Genomic DNA, 8,998 nt, shown 5'->3' with positions numbered 1-8,998 from the left:
TCTGCATTTATTGAGATGATCACATAGCTTTTCTTTATTAGTTCAATAATATAATATACTTCCTAGGATAAATCCAGTAGCTCAAGATATATTCTTCTTTTTTAAATACATTGCTGGCCTGGATTTGATAAAAGTTTATTTTGAATTATTACACCTCTAATCAGAAATGTATTGTCTGCAGCTTTTTTGGTTTTTGGTTCTTTTAACCTGTCATTCTTTGTCTAGCTTTGGTGTCAAGGCCGCCTCAAAGAATGTGTTAAGAAGCATTTTCTCCTCTTCAATTTTCTGGGGCAGTTTATGTAGAATTGGTATTATTTTTCCTTAAGTGTTTTGAAGAATTCACTAGTGAAGCCATCTAAGCCTGCAGTTTTCTTTGCAGAAAGATGTTTAACTACAAATTCAATATCTTTATTTGATACATAGCTATTCGGGTTATCTGTTTCTTCTTGAATGAGCATCAGTAGTTTGTTCTTTTCAAGGAATTTGTCAATTTCATCTTAGATGTAAAATTTATAGGAATAGAATTGTTCACAATATTCCTTTATTATCATTTTAATGCTGTAGACTGCAGTGATGTCACCTTTCATTTCTGACATTGGTAATTTGTGGCCTTTCTTTGATTCCTGACCATGTGACTGGTTCTAAGAGATGAGGAAAACTGAGAAACCTCTAGCCATACTGTTTTATATTGGGGGGATTTCTGCTTTGATCTTTATTTTCTTTCTTTTTACTTTAGTTTTAATTGTACTTCCTTCCCTAATTTTTTTAATATGGAAGGTGAGATCATGTGACTTAAGACTATTTTTTCCTAATACAGATGCTTGGTGCAATAATCTTCTTCTAAATACAGCTATAGCGCATCCCACAAATTCTAATATACTGGGTTTTCACTTCATTCAGTTCAAAATACTTCTGATTTCTCCTTTGACTAATTAATTATTTAGAAGTACATTATGTAGTAGATTATGTGTAGATTGGAAGTTTGGTGTTGACATGTATACACTGCTATGTTTAAATATAAACCATCAACAAGGATTATGTGTAGATTGGAAGTTTGGTGTTGACATGTATACACTGCTATGTTTAAATATAAACCATCAACAAGGACCTTCTGGATAACACAGGGAACTCTGCTCAATACTTTGTAATAAACTAAATGGGAAAAAAATTTGGAAAAGAATAGAAACATATACATGTATAACTGAATCACTCTGCTGTACACCTGACACTAACACAATGGTAATCAAACATACTCCAATATAACATGAGATTTTTTATATAGCTTCTAAATCTCTAGAGATTTTCTAGATATCTTTCTGTTACTGATTTCTAATTTAATTCCATTTATTGTAGGACTTGAATCCTTTTAAATTGGTTGAGACTCGTTTCATGGCCCAGAACATAGTCTTAACCATCTGCGTCATGGAAAGCAGGCTCCAGCCACCGGACCAGCATTTGGGTCAGGCTTCCCTCTCTAAGGAAGACTTGATACTGATCTATGTACACTCGAAAGTAAATATTCTGCTGTTATCTGATGGACTTGTTCTGCAAACGTAAATCAGGCCAGTTCAAGTCTATGTCCTTGCTGATTTTATGCCTCAGATCTGTGACTTTATATTTTTTAGCAAGTTTAGGGGGGAAAATGTTCATTATGTCTACAAATATGTTTTCGGACCTCCCCCTCTTTCTTCAGGTACTTCAGTCACATATATATATATACATATATATCAGTCTTCCTGAGGCTGCCCCATAGCTCCTTCCATTTTTTTCAATTCTTTTTTTTTTTCTTGTGTGTTTTATTTTAGTTTCTATTTCTATATCTTCATATTTAAAAATCTTTTCTTCCCCAATGACTAATCTGTCATTAACCCCATCTGATGTATTTTTCATATCAGACATTGTGTTTTCTATATCTAGAAGTTTATTTTGGGTCCTTTGTATAACGTATTTGTTTCTACTTAACTTTTTAGGGGCTTTCCAGGTGGCTCAGTGGTAAAGCAAGAGACATGAGTTTGATCCCTGGGTCAGAAAGTTCCCCTGGAGAAGGAAATGGAAAACCAGCCCAGTATTCTTGCTTTGAAACTCCCATGGACAGAGGAGCCTGGTGGGCTACAGTCCATGGGGTCACATACAGTCAGACACAGCCAAGTGACTGAGCACACACGCAAGCAACCAACAGCCTCACCAAGTGAACCATTTGTATCAGTACTTGATCATGTTCGATTATTTTCCTCACCAAAGGTCATTCTTCCCTGTTTCTTTGCATGCTAGTAATCTTTTTATTGGATTCTAAGCATTGTGAACTTTTCTTTGTTGGTTGCTGTATTTTCTTATTCCTAGACATATCCTTGGGCTTTGTTATCATACACAGTTAATTTTAAAAAATAATTTGATTGTTTGTGTTCTGTTTTTAAGATTTGTTAGGCAAGACCAGATGAGTGTTCAAGGTCTTAAAACCACTGCTTCATTTTGTCTGTTTTCCCTCTGGTTGCTTCAGACAGAATCTAAATTCAATCTGTGTCACTCTATCTTGTCCAGAAACTGCTGCTGCTGCTGCTAAGTTGCTTCAGTCGTGTCCGACTCTGTGCAACCCCATAGATGGCAGCCTACCAGGCTCCCCCGTCCCTGGGATTCTCCAGTCAAGAACACTGGAGTGGGTTGCCATTTCCTTCTCCAATGCATGAAAGTGAAAAGTGAAAGTGAAGTCGCTCAGTCGTGTCCAACTCTTCGAGACCCCAGGGACTGCAGCCTACCAGGCTCCTCCGCTCATGGGATTTTCCAGGCAAGAGTACTGGACTGGGGTGCCATTGCCTTCTCCCTGTCCAGAAGCAGGAGTCTTTAATTGTGTTATCTTTTAAATCTCACAACTACTCGGTAAGTACTAAATCTGTTGTGAAATTTTGTTTATTGTATGGAAAGATAATTTGAAGGGCAGAGAAGTTACTCAATCAAGTTTGCATAGCTCCTAAGTGAGGTATGCATGATTCACACCTAGATCTGTGTGACACCAGGGTCTATGCTCAGTCATCATACTACTTGTCTTTCTAACATTGTGATACCATGATATCTGTGGACTTGCCCATGACCAGCCCCAAACCATCTTCAATGAGATCCATTTCTAGCCACATTCAAGCAGTCTTATTCATTGCGGTCCATTCAAGCAAATGAACAGTGTGGGAGGAGATGATGTGAATAAGTAGCCTCAGATCCCAGCAAGTAGATGGATATTGGAAAAGGAGCTCTAGGTAAGTGACAGCTAGTAGCCCCATCTGGCCATCTGCAGCAGAAAGCAGTCTTTAGGTCACAGGACAGCCTTTCAAGCAGGCTTCCCATCTATGATAAAAAAAAAAAAAAAAACTCAGTAAGATTAAAAGCAAGGCTGGAGAAAAGCTTGAATAAAGATCAAACAGATTATTGTTTTCAAATATGCTTCACAGAATTGTAATTGGGCACATGATGAAGGCAAGAGTCTATTCTCAAAACAAGTGTGCCATGGATTAGGGGGCACATAGAAGAGGAAAATCAAGTGCCAGATTTAGTGCCGGTCACCAGATCCTCAGCCAAAACAACAGGGAAATTGGCTCAATGCTAAGTTCTTTAAGATGGGGTTAGATAGCATAAGTATTCCTTGCTTTAGGTCAGGGTCTTAGAATCTAGGCAGACTTGGGCTAAGATGAAGAGAGAAGAGAGACAGGAGACCAGCTATAGAGAAGTAGAAATGAAGATGTGTTCATGTATGTATACACGTGTGGACTTAGAAGTGGGATAGTAAGCTCTATATAGAAGTGTTAGGCATTATGGCTCTATGTGTAATTATGGTTTGTTCATTCATTCATGGCTTATATCCCACATTAGACTGTAAATCCTTAGATGGACCTTGACCATCTTCCTTGCTACTGTATCCAGAGCACTTGGTGCAGTTCATGGCACATGATCATTATTGATAAATATTTATTGACTAAATGACTGGGACATTTGTCCCTACCTCATAATTAAAGATGGGTGCAAGAATTCTGGGTGGGAGAGTCATACAACTGTGACCACAGGATCCCCATTCTTCAGCGATAGGTTTCTATGGTAAATGTTCTGGTTCCACACCCCCCACCTTCTTGCTTGTACTCTCAGCCCCTGCTGGCCAGAATAGTGCATGAAGCAGCTGGTTGATACTCCTTGTGCCTTTCAGCACAGTCATGTGCTATTGGGCAAGAAACCTCCACTTTCCCAGAAGAAGCAGAATTGCAAAATGAATAAATAAGAAATACAGCCTGCATCTGTGTGTTTGTTCAATGATCCGGCTTTGTGCATTTCTTTGCCATGCTGATGGAAGTGAGCTAGGCTTTGGAGCCAAGTTCCCCTCTTTATCTGGATTGCCTGGGAGCCAGGCTGGTGGGACAATTAGCAAGCAGAACCACAGTATATATGAATGTCCCTTATTAAACATAGAGCCCAGGATCTCTAGACTTATGTTTTTCTGACATAAAGGCAACCTTAGTTCAGGCTAAGCTGTGCCAGCAGGTAGCATGGCACTGCAGTAAAGCATTTTCCTTCACTGCCTCCTCAAGAGCTGGCCACAGAATCTGCCAAGGGGTGGGTCTTGGGCTCCTGGCAGAGCCTCCAACCACAGAACCCAGTTTCCCCTCCCCTTGCATTGCATCCCCTTCTTTGCTTTGAAGAGAAGAGCTTCACAACCAAAACCAAACAAACAAAAACCCACTCTTGTTTGTCTCCCGATAGACGCCTCTTGGAGGCAAGAAGCAGACTGGGCTTGTCCCTTTAGGGGAAGGCTTTGTGTGTCATGACCCTAACATCTGTGCTGGGTCCCGGTGGTCCCATAACTATGAGTCTCAGCCGCAGCTCCCGGACCCAGAAAGGCAGTTAAGGGAAGTCAAGCTGCATGTGTATTAGATCGTGTAAGGGTTCTTTTGAGAATTTTGCTCCTCTCTATCAGAGACTATGTCTCTGTGTTTCGTCTATGTTTTTCCTCTTTTTCTGTTGGATTGTCAACGTCCGTGTCTCTTCTTCCTCCTCTCGGTGCTAGAATGCCTCTTCCACCGCTGCCACTGTACTTCAACATCTGGGCCCAGGAGCTCAACCCAACTCAGGTTTACATTTTTGCCACTCGCTCTTTCCCTCCCTACTCTGAGCCCTTTAGGGCAGGTAAGTGTTTATCCCTTCCCCAAACACTCCGCATTCCTTGTAATATCTGACTTTCTTTCTTCATTCCACGGCTTCTGCCTGGAAATTCTTTCTGCATCTTATATAACTGTCATACTCCATCACACTTCTTAAGCATGAGCCCTTCTTAACACATTATCCCTTCCTGTTTTAGTACTTTACTATTTAGGTTTAATTTCTTAGAATTACACTCATTCTTACTAAAACGAGTGCTCCTCCAAGGTAGGGACTATGTTTCATTTATCTGTAGCTCGTTCCAAGTATGGGGCCTAACTGTTAGTAGGCAATTAATGAAAAAGTAAGTGATAGAAGGAAGCAAGAGAAGAAGGGGTCTGTGGTCGGCTGAGTGTCCGGTATTTTCCTCTACAGGCTCACTGCTCCTAGGATTCTGAACATATCCTTTCTCACCCAATGTATGTTGTTTAGTCGCTCAGTTACGTCCGACTCTTTACAACCCCATGGGCTGTAGCCTGCCAGGTTCCTCTGTCCATGGGCTTTCCCAGGCAAGAATACCAGAGTGGGTTGCCATTTCCTTCTCCACACCAAATGTATAATTTTTTTTTAATAAAAAGTTACCAGGTAGAGACAGTCTTATTTAAGCTTCAGTTTTTTGCATCCAATGAGAGTCTTATGTGTAGAATACAAAGCAGAGGCAAATATAGGGGGTTCTCCCCAGTGGAATGCCCCATCAACTGCTGACAATCCTCTCCCAGAAATCCCTTGCACTCTTGCCCTTCAACCTTACACATGATCTGACTTAGGCTTCTACCAAAGTGAAATGCCCATTCCTGACAGATGTCGAGTGCAAGAACTCCACCTTTTAGATGGACAGAAACAATTTCCATAAGGGAAGACAGGCAGCTGCTGGCCTTCAAAAGGAGCAAACCACCCACTTGCTTGGATTATGCCGGGTCCACATGACTTACACTCACCAGGAATAATTCTTATTCTTGTTAACCATGAAGTGCCGTGGTGCTCTCACCTGCCCGTTCAGTTTTTGCATTTTTCATTACGTTATTCCAGTATGTGGGGAATTGTCCACACTTCTGACTCCATTCCAATGGAAAGACTAGGCTCTATTTTGTGGCTGTTCCTCTCCTGGCATTTTGACACTTAGCCCATCCCCAGGCTTAGTATTCATCTCAGATTGCCTGAGGCAGTCCCAATTTACACATGTTGTCCCAGCGTAATTATTAATAGCACCCCCTTTCATTCTCATAAGTGTCATGGTGCGGATGATGAATTATATGGTTACCCTACCCATCTCTGGTTTTCCCTACTTCTGTCTCTGAACTGACAGCTCACTCACTTGTCACACCCACCTTGTAATATGCTGAGATAGGACAATTCCCATCCTGACCTACTTCTGTCTGTTCCACAGCATTTGGGTTGCTGGGCAGAGAGTCAGTGAATGTATTAGAATGAAATTCCAGCCTTCCATCCATGCCCCATAGACAAGTATGTTTATACTCAACACACACACACACACACACACACACACTCACGCACTCAACAGTTGAAGCAACATTAGCATCCTTGTTTTTAACAAAGAGACCTCCATGTAGTAAAAAGAGAGGGAGGAAATTGTCTGGCAGCATTCTAATGATAGATGTCAAGCAGTGACATAGAAAAGAATTAGAAAGGACCAAAAAGATAGGGCCCTACAGTGATCAAATCCTTTTCCTCCAACGGGATGCCATTTTTCTTTCAAATCCACACCATAAAGGGAAGAGATATTTTTTGCACAGACACTGGCACAAATAATGCTCACAAGGTCTTCCCAGCAGATGCTCATTACCTAAGCCAACCACCAAAGGGTTCTCACCTAAACGAAGCCCCGAGAGCTGCTTACCTCATGGAAAAAGGGAACATTTGCCTTTTAGCAGTGTTTCATCAGTGTGGCTTTCCATTCTGTTTCCTCTGAAACCTGCAGAAGCCCAGACACATTTGATCTGTTAAACATTTTATGCTGAAAATACCCCTTATTTAAAATGACTTCATTATCCTGCCAGAATGGCTCCATAGAGCACTCCAGGGTTACCAGCTTATCTATGATTTCTATGGGTATTCATACTCACTCCCTAAACATTGCTGAAAAATCTAATTCTTCCAAGAAACCTTCCCTGATCAAGAAGGGTCAAGGTGAGGTGCCTTTTTTTCCTCTTAACAACCACTTCTAACCAACACAAGTATCAAAGTCAGCACGATAAATCGGGACATAGTTCTGACCCCAAACCCAACCAGTCTGAAAGAGAAAGCAACACCTAGCTCACTGCTCTTCTGTGAATGCCAGGGCTTCCCAGCCTGTGCTTTATCCCTGGGGTACTAGTGTTCCGAGGTCAGTCCTCAGCTCATCCGGTGGCCAGGCTGGGTCTTGGAGCAGCTGGAATTCACATGCAATTATCTCAGGGGTTGAGCAGCCTCAGTGTTTTTACTCCACTATACTATTAACATTTTCTACGTGTGCCATGGCATAAAATCATTAGGAAGTACCACCATGTATCAACACATAGCCCTAGGATCAAATATGAACCTTCGGGTGAATTCAGAGGAAAACATTTGTCATTAGTACTATGATTAACAAGTCAAAAATATTAATAATACTAACTGGTAGAGAAATGAATGAATAATATAAAAACACATCCATTCTAAACAGAGTAATGAATACCTTGAGTGTTGACACTAAAAATAAATCACATGCTGTCCACTGTGATATTAATCCTCATACAGACTCACTTTCATTGTTGGTCAGACTTGCACAACATTACCTTCTGAGCTCATACTCTCTCTTGACTCCAGGGAAGGTATCTATCGGACAGGCAAGTTGCATAGAGGAAAGAGGACTAATCTGGAAAGCACCCTGTCTCTGCCAACAATGAGGAAATTGTGGATAACTTTTCCAGCCTCTCTAGTTTTCTTATCCCTTCAATTAGGGAGTTGTTGGAGTCTTTCTACTGCCAAAATCTTCTTACCACTGCTATGACATTTGTGAACATCATTGTACACGAAACAAAAAGAAATGGCAAGTGTACCTGGCTTATTTAAATACCAAAAACCAGTACCATTCTATTCAGACCTACTTCACTAAGCCAACCAATGCATGCTTAGTAGCTCAGTCATGTCTGACTCTGTGCGACCCCATGGACTGTAGCCCTCCAGGCTCCTCTGTCCGTGGGATTCCCCAGGCAGACAACTGGACATTAGCTAAGCCAGTTCCTTGCCATTTCCTTCTCCAGAGGAGAAGTCGACCAATAGAAGAGACATAATACAATGGTAGTAGAGACTCCCAGCTCTCACCCATAAATAACCACCCTCTCCTTCTAGCTGCACAAGAGGGTTATATTTCCTTGGCCCATTACAGTTAGGCAGGTCATGTGACTGGTTCTGGCCAATGGACTGTGAGTGTAAGAGATGTGTTTCACTCCTAAGTCAGAATTTCAATGCCAGATAAGACTCTTCAGCATACTCTTCTGCTTCCAGAATTAGAGATAGTATAACAACAATATCATGTTCCATTAGCTTGGGTCCCTGAGTAAACTTGTGAAGCAGACTCCTCCACTGATTTTCATGAGAAGTAACACTTTGGCTTTGGGAGATTTGGGGGTTGTTCATAGCATTATCTAGCCTGTCTTGACCAATACATTAACTCCACCCAATTACCCACTACGTTAATTTTATGGTGTTGTTCTTGTTTGCTCTTTTGTTTTTTGAGAACAGGCCCCTGAGTAAAACAGAATGAAATGAAAGCTAGTCATGCCTTTCATTATGTATTAGTTCTGGCCATGATGCTTTGTGCAGTTACTGTAGAGTACCCCTCACAACA

The 8,998-nt window shown here is 41.2% G+C and overlaps 1 long non-coding RNA gene across 1 annotated transcript in view; it reads right to left on the bottom strand.

Annotated features, from left to right (window-relative positions):
- Positions 1 to 1,242: 1,242 nt before the first annotated feature.
- Positions 1,243 to 8,998, bottom strand: part of LOC147356090 (uncharacterized) — a 77,412-nt gene continuing 69,656 nt past the window's right edge. Inside the window, exons 3-4 of the long non-coding RNA XR_015142606.1 lie at positions 7,028 to 7,102; positions 1,243 to 3,333 (exon numbers count right to left, since the gene is read on the bottom strand). This is a non-coding gene — a long non-coding RNA (uncharacterized LOC147356090). The remainder of the gene's footprint in view (positions 3,334 to 7,027; positions 7,103 to 8,998) is intronic.

Source organism: Bos grunniens, chromosome 16 (genome assembly GCF_055505025.1).
Source record: "Bos grunniens cultivar Pamir isolate PY7600 chromosome 16, Bosgru_T2T1.0, whole genome shotgun sequence".
Taxonomy (NCBI): domain Eukaryota; kingdom Metazoa; phylum Chordata; class Mammalia; order Artiodactyla; family Bovidae; genus Bos; species Bos grunniens.
Note: the sequence above shows the minus strand (reverse complement) of the source record. Positions and strands in the feature narration are given on the sequence as shown.